This window comes from Ixodes scapularis, unplaced genomic scaffold (assembly GCF_016920785.2).
Source record: "Ixodes scapularis isolate PalLabHiFi unplaced genomic scaffold, ASM1692078v2 PGA_scaffold0__279_contigs__length_252992795, whole genome shotgun sequence".
NCBI lineage: Eukaryota > Metazoa > Arthropoda > Arachnida > Ixodida > Ixodidae > Ixodes > Ixodes scapularis.
Genome location: NW_024609835.1, coordinates 206,486,392 through 206,510,422, shown reverse-complemented (window position 1 = coordinate 206,510,422; position 24,031 = coordinate 206,486,392). Strand labels below are relative to the sequence as shown.

Below are 24,031 nucleotides of genomic sequence, written 5' to 3'. Positions count from 1 at the left end.
AGGTCCCGTGAAGTAAGATGACTTGACATCATTTTCAAATTTAGCGGGGGAAACTGAATTCATGCATAGGTCACGTGACGTCATTCTTTTCGCCAAATTCAGCGGAGAAACTCAATTGGTTCATAGGGCACCTGACGTTAATGTTTCGTTTAAGTTTTGCGGGGATTCTGGTTTTGTATTTAGGTCCCGTGAAGTAAGATGACTTGACATCATTTTCAAATTTAGCGGGGAAACTGAATTCATGCATAGGTCACGTGACGTCATTCTTTTCGCCAAATTCAGCGGAGAAACTCATTTGTTCATAGGGCATCTGACGTTAATGTTTCGTTTAAGTTTTGCGGGGATTCTGGTTTTGTATTTAGGTCCCTTGAAGTAAGACGACTTGACATCATTTTCAAATTTAGCGGGGAAACTGGATGGCTGCATAGGTCACGCGACGTCAATTTTTTCGCTAAATTTAGCGGAGAAACTCAATTGGTTCATAGGGCATCTGACGTTAATGTTTTGTTTAAGTTTTGTGGGGATTCTGGTTTTGTATTTAGGTCCCGTGAAGTAAGATGACTTGACATCATTTTCAAATTTAGCGGGGGAAACTGAATTCATGCATAGGTCACGTGACGTCATTCTTTTCGCCAAATTCAGCGGAGAAACTCAATTGGTTCATAGGGCATCTGACGTTAATGTTTCGTTTAAGTTTTGCGGGGATTCTGGTTTTGTATTTAGGTCCCTTGAAGTAAAACGACTTGACATCATTTTCAAATTTAGCGGGGAAACTGGATGGCTGCATAGGTCACGCGACGTCAATTTTTTCGCTAAATTTAGCGGAGAAACTCAATTGGTTCATAGGGCATCTGACGTTAATGTTTCGTTTAAGTTTTGCGGGGATTCTGGTTTTGTATTTAGGTCCCGTGAAGTAAGATGACTTGACATCATTTTCAAATTTAGCGGGGAAACTGAATTCATGCATAGGTCACGTGACGTCATTCGTTTCGCCAAATTCAGCGGAGAAACTCAATTGGTTCATAGGGCATCTGACGTTAATGTTTCGTTTAAGTTTTGCGGGGATTCTGGTTTTGTATTTAGGTCCCTTGAAGTAAAACGACTTGACATCATTTTCAAATTTAGCGGGGAAACTGGATGGCTGCATAGGTCACGCGACGTCAATTTTTTCGCTAAATTTAGCGGAGAAACTCAATTGGTTCATAGGGCATCTGACGTTAATGTTTCGTTTAAGTTTTGCGGGGATTCTGGTTTTGTATTTAGGTCCCGTGAAGTAAGATGACTTGACATCATTTTCAAATTTAGCGGGGAAACTGAATTCATGCATAGGTCACGTGACGTCATTCGTTTCGCCAAATTCAGCGGAGAAACTCAATTGGTTCATAGGGCATCTGACGTTAATGTTTCGTTTAAGTTTTGCGGGGATTCTGGTTTTGTATTTAGGTCCCTTGAAGTAAGACGACTTGACATCATTTTCAAATTTAGCGGGGGAAACTGAATTCATGCATAGGTCACGTGACGTCATTCTTTTCGCCAAATTCAGCGGAGAAACTCAATTGGTTCATAGGGCATCTGACGTTAATGTTTCGTTTAAGTTTTGCGGGGATTCTGGTTTTGTATTTAGGTCCCGTGAAGTAAGATGACTTGACATCATTTTCAAATTTAGCGGGGAAACTGGATGGCTGCATAGGTCACGCGACGTCAATTTTTTCGCTAAATTTAGCGGAGAAACTCAATTGGTTCATAGGGCATCTGACGTTAATGTTTCGTTTAAGTTTTGCGGGGATTCTGGTTTTGTATTTAGGTCCCGTGAAGTAAGATGACTTGACATCATTTTCAAATTTAGCGGGGAAACTGGATGGCTGCATAGGTCACGCGACGTCAATTTTTTCGCTAAATTTAGCGGAGAAACTCAATTGGTTCATAGGGCATCTGACGTTAATGTTTCGTTTAAGTTTTGCGGGGATTCTGGTTTTGTATTTAGGTCCCGTGAAGTAAGATGACTTGACATCATTTTCAAATTTAGCGGGGGAAACTGAATTCATGCATAGGTCACGTGACGTCATTCTTTTCGCCAAATTCAGCGGAGAAACTCAATTGGTTCATAGGGCATCTGACGTTAATGTTTCGTTTAAGTTTTGCGGGGATTCTGGTTTTGTATTTAGGTCCCGTGAAGTAAGATGACTTGACATCATTTTCAAATTTAGCGGGGAAACTGGATGGCTGCATAGGTCACGCGACGTCAATTTTTTCGATAAATTTAGCGGAGAAACTCAATTGGTTCATAGGGCATCTGACGTTAATGTTTCGTTTAAGTTTTGCGGGGATTCTGGTTTTGTATTTAGGTCCCGTGAAGTAAGATGACTTGACATCATTTTCAAATTTAGCGGGGAAACTGGATGGCTGCATAGGTCACGCGACGTCAATTTTTTCGCTAAATTTAGCGGAGAAACTCAATTGGTTCATAGGGCATCTGACGTTAATGTTTCGTTTAAGTTTTGCGGGGATTCTGGTTTTGTATTTAGGTCCCGTGAAGTAAGATGACTTGACATCATTTTCAAATTTAGCGGGGAAACTGAATTCATGCATAGGTCACGTGACGTCATTCTTTTCGCCAAATTCAGCGGAGAAACTCAATTGGTTCATAGGACATCTGACGTTAATGTTTCGTTTAAGTTTTGCGGGGATTCTGGTTTTGTATTTAGGTCCCGTGAAGTAAGATGACTTGACATCATTTTCAAATTTAGCGGGGGAAACTGAATTCATGCATAGGTCACGTGACGTCATTCTTTTCGCCAAATTCAGCGGAGAAACTCAATTGGTTCATAGGGCATCTGACGTTAATGTTTCGTTTAAGTTTTGCGGGGATTCTGGTTTTGTATTTAGGTCCCTTGAAGTAAGACGACTTGACATCATTTTCAAATTTAGCGGGGAAACTGGATGGCTGCATAGGTCACGCGACGTCAATTTTTTCGCTAAATTTAGCGGAGAAACTCAATTGGTTCATAGGGCATCTGACGTTAATGCTTCGTTTAAGTTTTGCGGGGATTCTGGTTTTGTATTTAGGTCCCGTGAAGTAAGATGACTTGACATCATTTTCAAATTTAACGGGGGAAACTGAATTCATGCATAGGTCACGTGACGTCATTCTTTTCGCCAAATTCAGCGGAGAAACTCAATTGGTTCATAGGGCATCTGACGTTAATGTTTCGTTTAATTTTTGCGGGGATTCTGGTTTTGTATTTAGGTCCCTTGAAGTAAAACGACTTGACATCATTTTCAAATTTAGCGGGGAAACTGGATGGCTGCATAGGTCACGCGACGTCAATTTTTTCGCTAAATTTAGCGGAGAAACTCAATTGGTTCATAGGGCATCTGACGTTAATGTTTCGTTTAAGTTTTGCGGGGATTCTGGTTTTGTATTTAGGTCCCGTGAAGTAAGATGACTTGACATCATTTTCAAATTTAGCGGGGAAACTGAATTCATGCATAGGTCACGTGACGTCATTCTTTTCGCCAAATTCAGCGGAGAAACTCAATTGGTTCATAGGACATCTGACGTTAATGTTTCGTTTAAGTTTTGCGGGGATTCTGGTTTTGTATTTAGGTCCATTGAAGTAAGACGACTTGACATCATTTTCAAATTTAGCGGGGGAAACTGAATTCATGCATAGGTCACGTGACGTCATTCTTTTCGCCAAATTCAGCGGAGAAACTCAATTGGTTCATAGGGCATCTGACGTTAATGTTTCGTTTAAGTTTTGCGGGGATTCTGGTTTTGTATTTAGGTCCCGTGAAGTAAGATGACTTGACATCATTTTCAAATTTAGCGGGGAAACTGGATGGCTGCATAGGTCACGCGACGTCAATTTTTTCGCTAAATTTAGCGGAGAAACTCAATTGGTTCATAGGGCATCTGACGTTAATGTTTCGTTTAAGTTTTGCGGGGATTCTGGTTTTGTATTTAGGTCCCGTGAAGTAAGATGACTTGACATCATTTTCAAATTTAGCGGGGGAAACTGAATTCATGCATAGGTCACGTGACGTCATTCTTTTCGCCAAATTCAGCGGAGAAACTCAATTGGTTCATAGGACATCTGACGTTAATGTTTCGTTTAAGTTTTGCGGGGATTCTGGTTTTGTATTTAGGTCCCGTGAAGTAAGATGACTTGACATCATTTTCAAATTTAGCGGGGGAAACTGAATTCATGCATAGGTCACGTGACGTCATTCTTTTCGCCAAATTCAGCGGAGAAACTCAATTGGTTCATAGGGCATCTGACGTTAATGTTTCGTTTAAGTTTTGCGGGGATTCTGGTTTTGTATTTAGGTCCCGTGAAGTAAGATGACTTGACATCATTTTCAAATTTAGCGGGGAAACTGGATGGCTGCATAGGTCACGCGACGTCAATTTTTTCGCTAAATTTAGCGAAGAAACTCAATTGGTTCATAGGGCATCTGACGTTAATGTTTCGTTTAAGTTTTGCGGGGATTCTGGTTTTGTATTTAGGTCCCGTGAAGTAAGATGACTTGACATCATTTTCAAATTTAGCGGGGGAAACTGAATTCATGCATAGGTCACGTGACGTCATTCTTTTCGCCAAATTCAGCGGAGAAACTCAATTGGTTCATAGGGCATCTGACGTTAATGTTTCGTTTAAGTTTTGCGGGGATTCTGGTTTTGTGTTTAGGTCCCGTGAAGTAAGATGACTTGACATCATTTTCAAATTTAGCGGGGAAACTGGATGGCTGCATAGGTCACGCGACGTCAATTTTTTCGCTAAATTTAGCGGAGAAACTCAATTGGTTCATAGGGCATCTGACGTTAATATTTCGTTTAAGTTTTGCGGGGATTCTGGTTTTGTATTTAGGTCCCGTGAAGTAAGATGACTTGACATCATTTTCAAATTTAGCGGGGGAAACTGAATTCATGCATAGGTCACGTAACGTCATTCTTTTCGCCAAATTCAGCGGAGAAACTCAATTGGTTCATAGGGCATCTGACGTTAATGTTTCGTTTAAGTTTTGCGGGGATTCTGGTTTTGTATTTAGGTCCCGTGAAGTAAGATGACTTGACATCATTTTCAAATTTAGCGGGGGAAACTGAATTCATGCATAGGTCACGTGACGTCATTCTTTTCGCCAAATTCAGCGGAGAAACTCAATTGGTTCATAGGACATCTGACGTTAATGTTTCGTTTAAGTTTTGCGGGGATTCTGGTTTTGTATTTAGGTCCCTTGAAGTAAGACGACTTGACATCATTTTCAAATTTAGCGGGGAAACTGGATGGCTGCATAGGTCACGCGACGTCAATTTTTTCGCTGAATTTAGCGGAGAAACTCAATTGGTTCATAGGGCATCTGACGTTAATGTTTCGTTTAAGTTTTGCGGGGATTCTGGTTTTGTATTTAGGTCCCGTGAAGTAAGATGACTTGACATCATTTTCAAATTTAGCGGGGAAACTGGATGGGTGCATAGGTCACGCGACGTCAATTTTTTCGCCAAATTCAGCGGAGAAACTCAATTGGTTCATAGGGCATCTGACGTTAATGTTTCGTTTAAGTTTTGCGGGGATTCTGGTTTTGTATTTAGGTCCCGTGAAGTAAGATGACTTGACATCATTTTCAAATTTAGCGGGGGAAACTGAATTCATGCATAGGTCACGTGACGTCATTCTTTTCGCCAAATTCAGCGGAGAAACTCATTTGGTTCATAGGGCATCTGACGTTAATGTTTCGTTTAAGTTTTGCGGGGATTCTGGTTTTGTATTTAGGTCCCGTGAAGTAAGATGACTTGACATCATTTTCAAATTTAGCGGGGAAACTGGATGGCTGCATAGGTCACGCGACGTAAATTTTTTCGCTAAATTTAGCGGAGAAACTCAATTGGTTCATAGGGCATCTGACGTTAATGTTTCGTTTAAGTTTTGCGGGGATTCTGGTTTTGTATTTAGGTCCCGTGAAGTAAGATGACTTGAAATCATTTTCAAATTTAGCGGGGAAACTGGATGGGTGCATAGGTCACGCGACGTCAATTTTTTCGCTAAATTTAGCGGAGAAACTCAATTGGTTCATAGGGCATCTGACGTTAATGTTTCGTTTAAGTTTTGCGGGGATTCTGGTTTTGTATTTAGGTCCCGTAAAGTAAGATGACTTGACATCATTTTCAAATTTAGCGGGGGAAACTGAATTCATGCATAGGTCACGTGACGTCATTCTTTTCGCCAAATTCAGCGGAGAAACTCAATTGGTTCATAGGGCATCTGACGTTAATGTTTCGTTTAAGTTTTGCGGGGATTCTGGTTTTGTATTTAGGTCCCGTGAAGTAAGATGACTTGACATCATTTTCAAATTTAGCGGCGGAAACTGAATTCATGCATAGGTCACGTGACGTCATTCTTTTTGCCAAATTCAGCGGAGAAACTCAATTGGTTCATAGGGCATCTGACGTTAATGTTTCGTTTAAGTTTTGCGGGGATTCTGGTTTTGTATTTAGGTCCCGTGAAGTAAGATGACTTCACATCATTTTCAAATTTAGCGGGGGAAACTGAATTCATGCATAGGTCACGTGACGTCATTCTTTTCGCCAAATTCAGCGGAGAAACTCAATTGGTTCATAGGGCATCTGACGTTAATGTTTCGTTTAAGTTTTGCGGGGATTCTGGTTTTGTATTTAGGTCCCGTGAAGTAAGATGACTTGACATCATTTTCAAATTTAGCGGGGGAAACTGAATTCATGCATAGGTCACGTGACGTCATTCTTTTCGCCAAATTCAGCGGAGAAACTCAATTGGTTCATAGGGCATCTGACGCTAATGTTTCGTTTAAGTTTTGCGGGGATTCTGGTTTTGTATTTAGGTCCCTTGAAGTAAGACGACTTGACATCATTTTCAAATTTAGCGGGGGAAACTGATTTCATGCATAGGTCACGTGACGTCATTCTTTTCGCCAAATTCAGCGGAGAAACTCAATTGGTTCATAGGGCATCTGACGTTAATGTTTCGTTTAAGTTTTGCGGGGATTCTGGTTTTGTATTTAGGTCCCTTGAAGTAAGACGACTTGACATCATTTTCAAATTTAGCGGGGAAACTGGATGGGTGCATAGGTCACGCGACGTCAATTTTTTCGCTAAATTTAGCGGAGAAACTCAATTGGTTCATAGGGCATCTGACGTTAATGTTTCGTTTAAGTTTTGCGGGGATTCTGGTTTTGTATTTAGGTCCCGTGAAGTAAGATGACTTGACATCATTTTCAAATTTAGCGGGGGAAACTGAATTCATGCATAGGTCACGTGACGTCATTCTTTTCGCCAAATTCAGCGGAGAAACTCAATTGGTTCATAGGGCATCTGACGTTAATGTTTCGTTTAAGTTTTGCGGGGATTCTGGTTTTGTATTTAGGTCCCTTGAAGTAAGACGACTTGTCATCATTTTCAAATTTAGCGGGGAAACTGGATCGCTGCATAGGTCACGCGACGTCATTCTTTTCGCCAAATTCAGCGGAGAAACTCAATTGGTTCATAGGGCATCTGACGTTAATGTTTCGTTTAAGTTTTGCGGGGATTCTGGTTTTGTATTTAGGTCTCGTGAAGTAAGATGACTTGACATCATTTTCAAATTTAGCGGGGGAAACTGAATTCATGCATAGGTCACGTGACGTCATTCTTTTCGCCAAATTCAGCGGAGAAACTCAATTGGTTCATAGGTTCTCTGACGTTAATGTTTCGTTTAAGTTTTGCGGGGATTCTGGTTTTGTATTTAGGTCCCTTGAAGTAAGACGACTTGACATCATTTTCAAATTTAGCGGGGAAACTGGATGGGTGCATAGGTCACGCGACGTCAATTTTTCCGCTAAATTTAGCGGAGAAACTCAATTGGTTCATAGGGCATCTGACGTTAATGTTTCGTTTAAGTTTTGCGGGGATTCTGGTTTTGTATTTAGGTCCCTTGAAGTAAGACGACTTGACATCATTTTCAAATTTAGCGGGGAAACTGGATGGCTGCATAGGTCACGCGACGTCAATTTTTTCGCTAAATTTAGCGGAGAAACTCAATTGGTTCATAGGGCATCTGACGTTAATGTTTCGTTTAAGTTTTGCGGGGATTCTGGTTTTGTATTTAGGTCCCGTGAAGTAAGATGACTTGACATCATTTTCAAATTTAGCGGGGAAACTGGATGGGTGCATAGGTCACGCGACGTCAATTTTTTCGCCAAATTCAGCGGAGAAACTCAAGTGGTTCATAGGGCATCTGACGTTAATGTTTCGTTTAAGTTTTAAGGGGATTCTGGTTTTGTATTTAGGTCCCGTGAAGTAAGATGACTTGACATCATTTTCAAATTTAGCGGGGGAAACTGAATTCATGCATAGGTCACGTGACGTCATTCTTTTCGCCAAATTCAGCGGAGAAACTCAATTGGTTCATAGGGCATCTGACGTTAATGTTTCGTTTAAGTTTTGCGGGGATTCTGGTTTTGTATTTAGGTCCCGTGAAGTAAGATGACTTGACATCATTTTCAAATTTAGCGGGGGAAACTGAATTCATGCATAGGTCACGTGACGTCATTCTTTTCGCCAAATTCAGCGGAGAAACACAATTGGTTCATAGGGCATCTGACGTTAATGTTTCGTTTAAGTTTTGCGGGGATTCTGGTTTTGTATTTAGGTCCCTTGAAGTAAGACGACTTGACATCTTTTTCAAATTTAGCGGGGGAAACTGAATTCATGCATAGGTCACGTGACGTCATTCTTTTCGCCAAATTCAGCGGAGAAACTCAATTGGTCCATAGGGCATCTGAAGTTAATGTTTCGTTTAAGTTTTGCGGGGATTCTGGTTTTGTATTTAGGTCCCGTGAAGTAAGATGACTTGACATCATTTTCAAATTTAGCGGGGGAAACTGAATTCATGCATAGGTCACGCGACGTCAATTTTTTCGCCAAATTCAGCGGAGAAACTCAATTGGTTCATAGGGCATCTGACGTTAATGTTTCGTTTAAGTTTTGCGGGGATTCTGGTTTTGTATTTAGGTCCCGTGAAGTAAGATGACTTGACATCATTTTCAAATTTAGCGGGGGAAACTGAATTCATGCATAGGTCACGCGACGTCAATTTTTTCGCCAAATTCAGCGGAGAAACTCAATTGGTTCATAGGGCATCTGACGTTAATGTTTCGTTTAAGTTTTGCGGGGATTCTGGTTTTGTATTTAGGTCCCGTGAAGTAAGATGACTTCACATCATTTTCAAATTTAGCGGGGAAACTGGATGGCTGCATAGGTCACGCGACGTCAATTTTTTCGCTAAATTTAGCGGAGAAACTCAATTGGTTCATAGGGCATCTGACGTTAATGTTTCGTTTAAGTTTTGCGGGGATTCTGGTTTTGTATTTAGGTCCCTTGAAGTAAGATGACTTGACATCATTTTCAAATTTAGCGGGGAAACTGGATGGCTGCATAGGTCACGCGACGTCAATTTTTTCGCTAAATTTAGCGGAGAAACTCAATTGGTTCATAGGGCATCTGACGTTAATGTTTCGTTTAAGTTTTGCGGGGATTCTGGTTTTGTATTTAGGTCCCTTGAAGTAAGACGACTTGACATCATTTTCAAATTTAGCGGGGAAACTGGATGGCTGCATAGGTCACGCGACGTCAATTGTTTCGCCAAATTCAGCGGAGAAACTCAATTGGTTCATAGGGCATCTGACGTTAATGTTTCGTTTAAGTTTTGCGGGGATTCTGGTTTTGTATTTAGGTCCCGTGAAGTAAGATGACTTGACATCATTTTCAAATTTAGCGGGGGAAACTGAATTCATGCATAGGTCACGTGACGTCATTCTTTTCGCCAAATTCAGCGGAGAAACTCAATTGGTTCATAGGGCATCTGACGTTAATGTTTCGTTTAAGTTTTGCGGGGATTCTGGTTTTGTATTTAGGTCCCGTGAAGTAAGATGACTTGACATCATTTTCAAATTTAGCGGGGGAAACTGAATTCATGCATAGGTCACGTGACGTCATTCTTTTCGCCAAATTCAGCGGAGAAACTCAATTGGTTCATAGGGCATCTGACGTTAATGTTTCGTTTAAGTTTTGCGGGGATTCTGGTTTTGTATTTAGGTCCCGTGAAGTAAGATGACTTGACATCATTTTCAAATTTAGCGGGGAAACTGGATGGCTGCATAGGTCACGCGACGTCAATTTTTTCGCCAAATTCAGCGGAGAAACTCAATTGGTTCATAGGGCATCTGACGTTAATGTTTCGTTTAAGTTTTGCGGGGATTCTGGTTTTGTATTTAGGTCCCGTGAAGTAAGATGACTTGACATCATTTTCAAATTTAGCGGGGAAACTGGATGGCTGCATAGGTCACGCGACGTCAATTTTGTTGCTAAATTTAGCGGAGAAACTCAATTGGTTCATAGGGCATCTGACGTTAATGTTTCGTTTAGGTTTTGCGGGGATTCTGGTTTTGTATTTACGTCCCGTGAAGTAAGATGACTTGACATCATTTTCAAATTTAGCGGGGGAAACTGAATTCATGCATAGGTCACGTGACGTCATTCTTTTCGCCAAATTCAGCGGAGAAACTCAATTGGTTCATAGGGCATCTGACGTTAATGTTTCGTTTAAGTTTTGCGGGGATTCTGGTTTTGTATTTAGGTCCCTTGAAGTAAGATGACTTGACATCATTTTCAAATTTAGCGGGGAAACTGGATGGCTGCATAGGTCACGCGACGTCAATTTTTTCGCTAAATTTAGCGGAGAAACTCAATTGGTTCATAGGGCATCTGACGTTAATGTTTCGTTTAAGTTTTGCGGGGATTCTGGTTTTGTATTTAGGTCCCTTGAAGTAAGACGACTTGACATCATTTTCAAATTTAGCGGGGAAACTGGATGGCTGCATAGGTCACGCGACGTCAATTGTTTCGCCAAATTCAGCGGAGAAACTCAATTGGTTCATAGGGCATCTGACGTTAATGTTTCGTTTAAGTTTTGCGGGGATTCTGGTTTTGTATTTAGGTCCCGTGAAGTAAGATGACTTGACATCATTTTCAAATTTAGCGGGGGAAACTGAATTCATGCATAGGTCACGTGACGTCATTCTTTTCGCCAAATTCAGCGGAGAAACTCAATTGGTTCATAGGGCATCTGACGTTAATGTTTCGTTTAAGTTTTGCGGGGATTCTGGTTTTGTATTTAGGTCCCGTGAAGTAAGATGACTTGACATCATTTTCAAATTTAGCGGGGGAAACTGAATTCATGCATAGGTCACGTGACGTCATTCTTTTCGCCAAATTCAGCGGAGAAACTCAATTGGTTCATAGGGCATCTGACGTTAATGTTTCGTTTAAGTTTTGCGGGGATTCTGGTTTTGTATTTAGGTCCCGTGAAGTAAGATGACTTGACATCATTTTCAAATTTAGCGGGGAAACTGGATGGCTGCATAGGTCACGCGACGTCAATTTTTTCGCCAAATTCAGCGGAGAAACTCAATTGGTTCATAGGGCATCTGACGTTAATGTTTCGTTTAAGTTTTGCGGGGATTCTGGTTTTGTATTTAGGTCCCGTGAAGTAAGATGACTTGACATCATTTTCAAATTTAGCGGGGAAACTGGATGGCTGCATAGGTCACGCGACGTCAATTTTGTTGCTAAATTTAGCGGAGAAACTCAATTGGTTCATAGGGCATCTGACGTTAATGTTTCGTTTAGGTTTTGCGGGGATTCTGGTTTTGTATTTACGTCCCGTGAAGTAAGATGACTTGACATCATTTTCAAATTTAGCGGGGGAAACTGAATTCATGCATAGGTCACGTGACGTCATTCTTTTCGCCAAATTCAGCGGAGAAACTCAATTGGTTCATAGGGCATCTGACGTTAATGTTTCGTTTAAGTTTTGCGGGGATTCTGGTTTTGTATTTAGGTCCCTTGAAGTAAGATGACTTGACATCATTTTCAAATTTAGCGGGGAAACTGGATGGCTGCATAGGTCACGCGACGTCAATTTTTTCGCTAAATTTAGCGGAGAAACTCAATTGGTTCATAGGGCATCTGACGTTAATGTTTCGTTTAAGTTTTGCGGGGATTCTGGTTTTGTATTTAGGTCCCTTGAAGTAAGACGACTTGACATCATTTTCAAATTTAGCGGGGAAACTGGATGGCTGCATAGGTCACGCGACGTCAATTGTTTCGCCAAATTCAGCGGAGAAACTCAATTGGTTCATAGGGCATCTGACGTTAATGTTTCGTTTAAGTTTTGCGGGGATTCTGGTTTTGTATTTAGGTCCCGTGAAGTAAGATGAGTTGACATCATTTTCAAATTTAGCGGGGGAAACTGAATTCATGCATAGGTCACGTGACGTCATTCTTTTCGCCAAATTCAGCGGAGAAACTCAATTGGTTCATAGGGCATCTGACGTTAATGTTTCGTTTAAGTTTTGCGGGGATTCTGGTTTTGTATTTAGGTCCCGTGAAGTAAGATGACTTGACATCATTTTCAAATTTAGCGGGGGAAACTGAATTCATGCATAGGTCACGTGACGTCATTCTTTTCGCCAAATTCAGCGGAGAAACTCAATTGGTTCATAGGGCATCTGACGTTAATGTTTCGTTTAAGTTTTGCGGGGATTCTGGTTTTGTATTTAGGTCCCGTGAAGTAAGATGACTTGACATCATTTTCAAATTTAGCGGGGAAACTGGATGGCTGCATAGGTCACGCGACGTCAATTTTTTCGCCAAATTCAGCGGAGAAACTCAATTGGTTCATAGGGCATCTGACGTTAATGTTTCGTTTAAGTTTTGCGGGGATTCTGGTTTTGTATTTAGGTCCCGTGAAGTAAGATGACTTGACATCATTTTCAAATTTAGCGGGGAAACTGGATGGCTGCATAGGTCACGCGACGTCAATTTTGTTGCTAAATTTAGCGGAGAAACTCAATTGGTTCATAGGGCATCTGACGTTAATGTTTCGTTTAGGTTTTGCGGGGATTCTGGTTTTGTATTTACGTCCCGTGAAGTAAGATGACTTGACATCATTTTCAAATTTAGCGGGGGAAACTGAATTCATGCATAGGTCACGTGACGTCATTCTTTTCGCCAAATTCAGCGGAGAAACTCAATTGGTTCATAGGGCATCTGACGTTAATGTTTCGTTTAAGTTTTGCGGGGATTCTGGTTTTGTATTTAGGTCCCGTGAAGTAAGATGACTTGACATCATTTTCAAATTTAGCGGGGAAACTGGATGGGTGCATAGGTCACGCGACGTAAATTTTTTCGCCAAATTCAGCGGAGAAACTCAATTGGTTCGTAGGGCATCTGACGTTAATGTTTCGTTTAAGTTTTGCGGGGATTCTGGTTTTGTATTTAGGTCCCGTGAAGTAAGATGACTTGACATCATTTTCAAATTTAGCGGGGAAACTGGATGGCTGCATAGGTCACGCGACGTCAATTTTTTCGCTAAATTTAGCGGAGAAACTCAATTGGTTCATAGGGCATCTGACGTTAATGTTTCGTTTAAGTTTTGCGGGGATTCTGGTTTTGTATTTAGGTCCCGTGAAGTAAGATGACTTGACATCATTTTCAAATTTAGCGGGGGAAACTGAATTCATGCATAGGTCACGTGACGTCATTCTTTTCGCCAAATTCAGTGGAGAAACTCAATTGGTTCATAGGGCATCTGACGTTAATGTTTCGTTTAAGTTTTGCGGGGATTCTGGTTTTGTATTTAGGTCCCGTGAAGTAAGATGACTTGACATCATTTTCAAATTTAGCGGGGAAACTGGATGGCTGCATAGGTCACGCGACGTCAATTTTTTCGCCAAATTCAGCGGAGAAACTCAATTGGTTCATAGGGCATCTGACGTTAATGTTTCGTTTAAGTTTTGCGGGGATTCTGGTTTTGTATTTAGGTCCCGTGAAGTAAGATGACTCTACATCATTTTCAAATTTAGCGGGGAAACTGGATGGCTGCATAGGTCACGCGACGTCAATTTTTTCGCTAAATTTAGCGGAGAAACTCAATTGGTTCATAGGGCATCTGACGTTAATGTTTCGTTTAAGTTTTGCGGGGATTCTGGTTTTGTATTTAGGTCCCGTGAAGTAAGATGACTTGACATCATTTTCAAATTTAGCGGGGAAACTGGATGGGTGCATAGGTCACGCGACGTCAATTTTTTCGCCAAATTCAGCGGAGAAACTCAATTGGTTCATAGGGCATCTGACGTTAATGTTTCGTTTAAGTTTTGCGGGGATTCTGGTTTTGTATTTAGGTCCCGTGAAGTATGATGACTTGACATCATTTTCAAATTTAGCGGGGAAACTGGATGGGTGCATAGGTCACGCGACGTCAATTTTTTCGCCAAATTCAGCGGAGAAACTCAATTGGTTCATAGGGCATCTGACGTTAATGTTTCGTTTAAGTTTTGCGGGGATTCTGGTTTTGTATTTAGGTCCCGTGAAGTAAGATGACTTGACATCATTTTAAAATTTAGCGGGGAAACTGGATGGCTGCATAGGTCACGCGACGTCAATTTTTTCGCCAAATTCAGCGGAGAAACTCAATTGGTTCATAGGGCATCTGACGTTAATGTTTCGTTTAAGTTTTGCGGGGATTCTGGTTTTGTATCTAGGTCCCGTGAAGTAAGATGACTTGACATCATTTTCAAATTTAGCGGGGAAACTGGATGGGTGCATAGGTCACGCGACGTCAATTTTTTCGCCAAATTCAGCGGAGAAACTCAATTGGTTCATAGGGCATCTGACGTTAATGTTTCGTTTAAGTTTTGCGGGGATTCTGGTTTTGTATTTAGGTCCCGTGAAGTAAGATGACTTGACATCATTTTCAAATTTAGCGGGGAAACTGGATGGGTGCATAGGTCACGCGACGTCAATTGTTTCGCCAAATTCAGCGGAGAAACTCAATTGGTTCATATGGCATCTGACGTTAATGTGTCGTTTAAGTTTTGCGGGGATTCTGGTTTTGTATTTAGGTCCCGTGAAGTGAGATGACTTGACATCATTTTCAAATTTAGCGGGGAAACTGGATGGGTGCATAGGTCACGCGACGTCAATTTTTTCGCTAAACTTAGCGGGGAAACTGACTTGGTCCCTACGTCATGTGACGTCAATCTTTCCGCTAAATTAGCGGGGAAACTATATTCCTTTGCGCTCACGACGCCGCGAAACGTGGGAGGCGGGGGGGGGGGGGGAGAATTCCGTAACAGTTACCGCTCTAAAACGTCTGTGCGGAGCGGAAACTCGTCTGCTTCTTGCGATGATGTCAGAACGCCGAGGTTTTATTGGTTGATTCAAAAACAAAAAAATATAGTGGGTAGAGCTCGAGGCATTTAGCATTGAGGTCTACCCACAATCCTTTCAATCAGAGCCAATCATAGCTCGGCGTCGCTCTGACGTCACTGCAACTCCTGCCCAAGAAGAAGACGTACTTGATTTCCGCATACTCCATCTCATTCCAAGTCCGACCCCAAGTCCGACCGCAGCTAAGGCCACGGTCCGACGGATGCTTCGCCAAACTGCCTCATCGCGGCGATCGTCGTCTTTGTTCGTTTACACTTTGGTTCGTCTACACTGAGCATACAAGTACAGGACCCTTTATGCAGGTGAGAGGAGATTGAGAGATAAGGCAGCCAACCGCTGGACTACCGACCGTTTTAATGAAAATCTTCCTCAACTACTTTAGTTTTTCTTCTGCTTCCTCTAATTACGTATTCCCGTAATTCTATGTTCAGCTGGTATTCCAAAGTGCATAACTTAGTAGCCCAACTTGATTTGCTTCATTGGAGGGTAGCGTTCACTGCGTGGGACTTGGTGTGAAACGGAGAGAATGCAGCGTTTTAACTGAGGCCCTCTAGAAGGCATATCGCAGTAGCGATTACACGACTTCAGGCCGGTTCCACGCCAATGCCCAGAGATACTCAGACTAAGGTCATGTAAAGTCGAGGACGGGTGTATTTCAGCGGAAAATGACACGTGTCTAGTTCTGGCCACTGCGCGCGCTTCTAGTATTCCCAGCTGCGTTGATCCAACACACTTTGACGCTAATCTCCGCGAAAAAAAAAGTGAAAAAAAATCTTTCGATACTCGTTGGCATGGCGGTGCCTGTCTGTTCCGGTATGAATCCCTTAGTGTATTTCTGGTACGAATTAAAGGGAGCCCGAGTTTGTTTAAGCGTAAACTGGAAGAGGACGAACGTTACCGCCCCCACGATCCAATCAGAGCGACATATGAAAGGGGCTCGGAGCTTTTCCACTGGAGGAGATTGCCCTTATGGTGCGTGGTCACGTGGCGGCGCTCCGATTAGCTCGTCAAAGCCGTCGCTTTCGGTTTTAATTAAGCGATTTCGACAAAGGGGAGAATATGCGTCTACAGTTCGGACTTCCTCAAAACTGCTGCAAATTGCAGATGCGCACGAAAGTGATATCAACGCGGCAAAATTTATCCGCGACTATTTTTTGTCCGCATTTCATCGCCGTTCTTGGATCGCACGCTTTAGCCGCAAGAGTGCGGGAAGTTTCGCTGCCCCTTTCGACAGGCGTGAGGTCTCCGTCTGTAAGAGTCAACTCTTTGCAACATGGTGGTGTGACCTCCTCCGGAGTAGCAAACAGTCGTACGCGGTTTTTTAAATCGAATGATACATGAACGTAACATTCTCGCAAATACATTACCCTACCAGACCTCTTGTGGACACCACGTACGAACGCTCATTAAACTTTGTGAGTTTTAGCGAAGCCGATGCTGCGAGCGCCATGGCGCCACCGAATTCCAAGTCGAAACACAGTACACGAATTATACGAGCCTTTACGTGTTGAACACCACACTCATTGATGAAAGAACGACGCGTCGTACGACGCCTCTCGGCAGAAGTATCTGCTATGATGTGCTGCGAGTTTCACGCACCAGCAAGATAGGACTCTTCGTCGTGTCGCACGCCTTTTCGAACGTCTGGTTCAAACGACAAAGCGTTTATGGCAACGGTGAGCAAAACGTTTTACAAAAGTGAAATTTGTAAAAAAATAGGTCATTCTTGTCAAAGTGAAAAAAATTAACGTCTGGACAGCTAGATACATTTTGTATTCAATATAGGATCATAATTTTCGTAAACATTAATACGAGATTGTCACTCACCCATAAAAATGGCATTAGACCACCTCCACATTTTCTAACAAAAAATAAATAAAATAAAAAAATAGACAATGCAAGACTTTTATAAATTTTAAACTTTGTCATAGTACCTTTAGCATTACATATACTTAAAATATATCTGGGAATGCAGGTGAACTCTTAACGACCCACCAAATATTCGTCTTATTTAGCGAAAGGTATCGCAAATAACTAATGATGGGATGGACGCTCCGTTTCCTTCGGAGCGTTCAAGCATCCAAAAAGCGCACTTCTTCTTCATGACATAATATATATGCATATATATATATATATATATACACACATATTCCGTCTTCATTTGGATCCAATTGTTGAGCAGAAGTTGTATATTTTTATGATATCGTGGACGATACATGAACCACCAACCTAAAAACAACAACAACACACATTGGGCAACTTTTTTATATATTTTATATGACCGAATCACTATCTGTATCACAAGTTATCGACCACTGGTTCCCTCGTTTCAAATAACCAAACACATTGCTTGCAACATTAGGGACGCAACTTCCAACAAATGCGCGACGTTGCATAGCAGTGTTTTCCAAACTATGGAAACCACTGTCAGAAGCATTAAGTGAAGGATCGCGAAGCTGCTCGTGAACTAAAATGAATTCGAACTTGGCTTCAGTGGTTCCGTCGATATGACTAAAGTACAGGTAGCAGCTCAAAATCGAGCTGAAATTGAAAGTTCCGGTGCCCACAACTCAGCCCTTATTATGGGGCGTATTAAATGTAATGACTGTAAAAGAAAAAGTTTAGCATTAATTTTGTGTAATAAAATTCTTGTACTAAAAAAAAAAAAAGAAACGCGACATAAGAATTCTGTTAGGTCCCGGTATGACAGTTTAGGGGAAGAAGTGCTCTATGGGCGACAAAAGCACGGAAAGAAGGCCGGAACATTCTTTTTATTTTTCAATATTTCCAAATTGCCGAAATTTGTACACAGGAACACACGAAGAGACGATGACTGACCTCGGAACATGATTATACCTATGTGTCCAATCTTACATTTTTCTATACTGTAGTGATGCACCATGATTGAAATTTGGTCGGAGTTCGAATAACAAGAATTTAAATCGCTTGTTGCTTTATGTCAAGCAGAAAAGAAGAAAAGAAGGCCGCAAAAGTGCTGAAGTTAAATTACAAACATATACCCAGACATTGTTTCCCTATAGTGAAAGATATGGAGAGATCAAAAATTAAGATAATTCAAACTCTGGCACGTACTGTATTTAAAACATTGCATCAGAAGGTAGAAGTAGAGGTACCACGTGCCTCATTTTGATTCATTTAAAACGTAAGAGAAACAAACAGGGTTGTTTTATTACGCAAGCTTTCCCGGTTATTCTTGATGTTATCTTGAAAGCGAATGTTAATCGCATAAAATCGACACTTTCACGTTGGGTTATGCCTTTCTAGGAAAAGCGCCCGTCCGCTTTCATATTTAGACGCGGGAAAGATCATTTAAACGTTTTGCGAAACATCCAACGCCTGTGTAACATTCACAACACGCGCCAATTATCACACTGACGAAATTTCATTTTTTATTTACAAATATTGTTTAGATATTTAAAATAACGAAAAGGGGTGGTCTTGCGTAAGTCGACGCGTTAAATTGGTACAGAAATGCGCATTCACGAGTGGCAGGCTTAGGAGTTAGTGCCCTCGAGCAAAGCAATATGTCTGCATGTGTTCGAAGCTCGAACTACAAAAGCCGGGCGAATACTTAGCTTTTTCGCTCTTTCCTGAAGCGGGTTTTCGCAAAGGCCGAGTGTCAAGCCCAGCTGCGAAGCGCGGAAGATTAGAGAGAAAAGGGATTATATTTAATAATGGATACTGCCAACCTGCCCCGCAGCCCCGTTTCAGTGCCGCGTCGCCTGGCATTACCCAGGAGAAGGACGTACGCGACATCACCTACACGAATTGTTGGGAATTGTGCTTGAGAAAAGATGACATTTCACTCGCTTGCTTACTTAGGAAAAAGAAGGCGAAAAGGAATTTCTGTTTCGAAGAAAATCGCCCCGAAGGTGAATCGCCCAACTGTGGAGTGGAACGGTTGGAAACGAAATGGATCGATACTCAATGTCACGCGATATCCACATAAGCGGTTAGACTGGTTAGCAAACTAAAATTAAAAAAAAGAAACTTTTTGTAATTTGTTTAAACTACTTAAACACGTCAAACTTTGTTTTGTTGCTCGACATCACTTTGCCACAAACGTCCTCTAAGTTTTATTTAAAAGGTTGAGAAACGCGAACTGGAACACGGACGAAATAAGAGTGAAGACTGTCCTTGTCGTGCGTGCTTCTTATTTAGTAGGTGTGTTTGGGTTCGCGCTTTTTAACTTTTTAAATTGTATAAACCAACTAGACCCGATCTAACTTTCATTGCATGTACTTGTTTGCCGATTCTTATATTGTTCACAAATACAAAAGGAAACAATGTTTTTAGGCAGGTATGTTGTGTAAACGTGTTCGCAAGTTTCAGCAATGGTAGTACCGCGTTGTGAGAATAGCGCCCCCTAGCTCCTGGATGATGAGCTTCAGAATAAACGTGCTTGCTTACATCTCCCTGACGTGGAAGTATGAGGTAGAGTTATTATATCTCTCGTATTTTACAAAATTAGAGTTACGCGTCGCAGACCTAACCTTGCACTTCTAATCAACTTCGATCACCCTGTTTATAGAATTTTTATAGAAACTATCGAGCCCTCTATAAACCGTGAAAGTGGCGAATATTTTAGCTCGTATGGGGGACTTAGACAATTAAATACAAAAATAAAAATAATGAAAATATAAAAGTACCGTTTATTTTTACGTACCAAAAACCAACCAGTTGATGGGCACTTTGGTGCAGTAATGAGATACAAACGTATGTGTAGATAGGATAGGATAAAACCCCAATAGGGAAATAAGAAGTGTAACGAACACGACACACACGCGAGCATAACTTTAAGATGGGTAACAATTCACTCCACTTGGTTTTGGAACACAAACATGTCGTTGTATATATCGATCCAAGCATTAGGGGAGCATTTCAATACAGGTTGCAAGCGTGTGGTACGTGAACGTGTACAAAGTCATGGACAAAAAACGTACGCATGATGACTTCTTGTTGGACGTAAAGGAACGGAAATGTTAATCTTGCTTAAAAGAGGACCCGGCATCTATACCTCGATTTACTATCTTGAACAAAAGAACTAGCTCGTAGGTTCAAGTTTCGCTCTCGTCGTTTTAATACGATTAGAGGATGTTGCGGCTGTTTTCGTTCAGACATGCCGCGTTAATAACGTTTCATACTTTGAGCGATTGATCGTACTTTACTGGACAAATCGACCACCATTCGGGGAGTCACATCACATTGTGAACATTTCAGGACAGACTATACTTTGTCTCAGCTTAGGTCAAGACGCAGTCGACGCTGCGAGTTAATGGAACAAACCAAGTAGCTTGAAAGGCTGAAGTCATTGGGCAAGTTATGTTTAGGATTGGTTTAGCGATGATACAACACGTACATAGACATGAGAAAATCCATGTCGGTGTGCTTTTGACGCTGTCTGATTGATTAGCTTCTAGCGTCGATTGCGTCTGGACTTAAGGTGAAACCAAGTACAGTTTCCCCGTTGCTTCAAAATCTACGCAACAAACTTTCAACTATATTAGTTGGTGCTCGGAGTTCAACAGAACACAACAAAGTACTCGAATGCTAAATAGCTAGTTCGCAAAGATGTTTTTTTTTTCTTTTTTTTTTGTGGAAATGAATTTGCTTATATTCTCCTTTTCCCTTTTAGTGCGACCGCCAGCGACACTACGATTTAATTTAGACAATAAAGCAGTGCCAAACGTTTATCGTCAGGCGTTCATCATGTTTGTGGCTCTACTAATATGAGATAAACCATTCCATAAAAAAAACGAAAAAGAAAAAAGCAGAATCTCGACGCACTTACGGCGCGTGTTTGGTTTAGCCGGTGACTGCCAAGGCACACAGGCTAGGGGCGCTGCGACGGTGCATTCTTTGAGGGGCTGCCCGATCGGCCCCATCGAATCGTGGCGAAACTACGGCCAAACTGAATGTGAAACGAAAGTATTAGGATCGACTGTTCTTCCGAGTCAACGCTGAGGCTCCGTTCACACCCCTAAGCGGATAGCGCGGACCGGTCAAACGACTCCTCCCTTTCATCGACTGACCTCGCTCCCTGCGCAGGATTATGGGCTTGAGCGTTGATCACGTGATGGAACACATACGCCTGTCCAGTCTAACGAGGCCGTATAGCCTTCGCCGCTCTGTCAGAATAGGGGTCGAACGGAGTATATAACTGCGCGAGCGATAAGAAATTGAAGCGAAGAGTGGTCGGAGGGTATAGTTTTCAATATAGTCTCTTACTTCTTCGCCCGACGTCGCGATGCCAACCTAGGTATATCTAGCCATCTCCTAATCTTGCGAGGCAATAGGGAGTTTGCGCATACAGTTTTCCCTACTCCGCTACGCTCTCCGCAACGAAAGCGGCGCTCGTGCGGAGAGCGTTGCGGGATGGAAGAAAAGATCTGCGAATACTCCCCAATATCGCCGCGTGCGAGACGAAATTGCCAAAGCACGCGATTGCCGCCCGAAGGAACGGGATTCGAACCCCGCTCGGCCCGGACTTGTCTTCCGTAGTTTTGTACTCTTTTGGAGAGTCCCGGCTTGCTATAAGCTGCCATGGAGTGTTCTGGTTTGAAACATTTCTGGACGCACCGCGTGCGTGAAATCAGCGGTAACGCGCTGCTTCTGAGCAGATGCCCTTCCGTCGCCGACGCAAGGTGCGTTGTGTCTTCCTCTTTGAAGTTTATAGGCACACCCTCACCCCATTAAGCATTTATTTGAAATTCTGGGTTCGCCCATTATTTTCCATTCTTAAAATATCAACCAGCAACATAAAAGGTTTTGGTCTTGTATTGACAGACATAGAGCAAATTGTGTTAGTTGGTTTTACACCTCGAACTGAATATTTAACAACAAGGGATAAAAGGAAAGAAGAGACAACGCAAGGTGTACCTTGTGTTGTCTATTCCTTTCCTTTGTCCTTTGTTTTTAGGCATTCAGTTTTAGATTGTGGGAACCTTTTCGAAAATGGAGTAGAGTATTAGCAGATCTGTCACCTAATACTATTTTTGTTTTTATTTTGTGAAAATAGTCCATACATTTTCGAATACATACCACGCCTAAAGTGAAATTTTTGTGTTCTTTTATGTATTACGACGTATAATGGGGAATCTAGTTTTGCTGGTGGACCTAAAATTACGCACATATGAAAGGGCAAATAGAGTTATAGATGTGTCGTCGAAATGTGATAGTTGTCTACAAATTAGTACTATTTGTTTTGCGCGAAAGCTTTTATTCGCTATATCTATTTATTAGGGAAGTAGTTACTCTTGGTGATTAAACAATCGATTAGCTGCGTACACGCCTGTGGCTGCTCGTGTCGGTAATCTCGAGCCTGACGACGGTCAACGCGGTGAGTGCAGGTGCTCGTGTACCCGTTTGTTTTGAGATCCGCACAAACGGTTTGTTCTTTTTTTTTTTGTCCGCTTCAGACAAGCATATAGTCTTCGCCCTAGGCAACAGTGTCCTGACCATCTGCGTATCCGTCATAAAAGTAACAAGCGAGGTGCTAGCAAGCGTACTAGCCAAAGAGAAATCAACTTGGCTCACAAGCCCATGTCCACTGTTGGACGGCTCATGCTCCGTCCAAACAGTCGCCTACAAAGAAAAAAAAAAAGAAAGAATGAAAGACAAAACAACGCTTGGCGTGGTTTATAAGATCCCGTCCGCTAAACGCCCAACCAGCTACATCGGCAAGAAAAAGAGCTTTAATAAAAGAAATGGGGAAACACGAAAACTATTTGCTCAAGTTCGAGCACGAACGTAGCTCAGTCCCTTGGCACAACGACGTCAGAGACCACCGGATTGCTTTGAACAACACCAGTATCATCGACGCCAAAACTGACCCACGGCATAGATTTTCCATTAAATCCTGGCACATACAAATGATGTCAGGAAACATGAATGTATTTATTGTCGCCTTACCATCCACCAATGGCAACGAGCTCGGCCATACCGCTGAAAAAAGATGGAAAAATACTGCTCAAGGGTCATCACTCCTCAAGAAGAGCCGAGCAGGCATCGAAATGTAGGGCCTTTCTAAATATGCTTAGGATTCGGTTGTTTGTCGTCCTTTATTTGTCATAGAGTTTTTTTGTTTTGGTTTTTTTTAAAATTAGGGTGCCCTAATGGCGCTGGGTCATCCAATCAGCTTGGGGCGTCGCACTGTGCAGGCGTAAAAGTTCAGCGCGTGCGCAATAGCCCTGTTTCTCTCAGCCAGGGGGCGCTGTAGTGTCGGCAAGACGTGACCAGAAAAGAGGCCTCCGCTAGCGTCTGCTAGACGTGACCATTTAATGTTAGCTTGAAACGGCGTCCTGGCGTACCCTCCTGCACGATCCACGGGCGTAAACTAGCCTCTCTTAGAGTCCCTCAGCGACTGTCCTCTGGCACAAACCGAGCGTTGGAAAGGACGCTGTGAAACGCGCAATGAAAATGCGACCTAAAAATATTCGATTTTGCTCGTCAGGTGTCTTGCTCAAAACTTGAGGGCTACAGGCCCATACGACCCCTCAAGCTCTTCGCGGGACGCGGAGCATAAGGGCCTCCGAGTCTACAACTCTCACCTTTTTCCCAACCAGAGATATTTCTGTCGAATATTTACTTCGAGGTTGTATTGACCAAAAAAAGGACCTCAAGTGTCTGTCTACTCAAGGAATCATTAACAATAATGAAGCCTGAAAATGTCGTGAATAAGCCCTTCCTCTGTTTGGACTCAGGCTG

General features: G+C 42.1%; 1 protein-coding gene across 1 annotated transcript in view; it reads right to left on the bottom strand.

Moving 5' to 3' along the window:
* Nucleotides 1-24,031, bottom strand: part of LOC8025820 — a 230,459-nt gene that overhangs the window by 166,447 nt on the left and 39,981 nt on the right. The window lies entirely within an intron of this gene.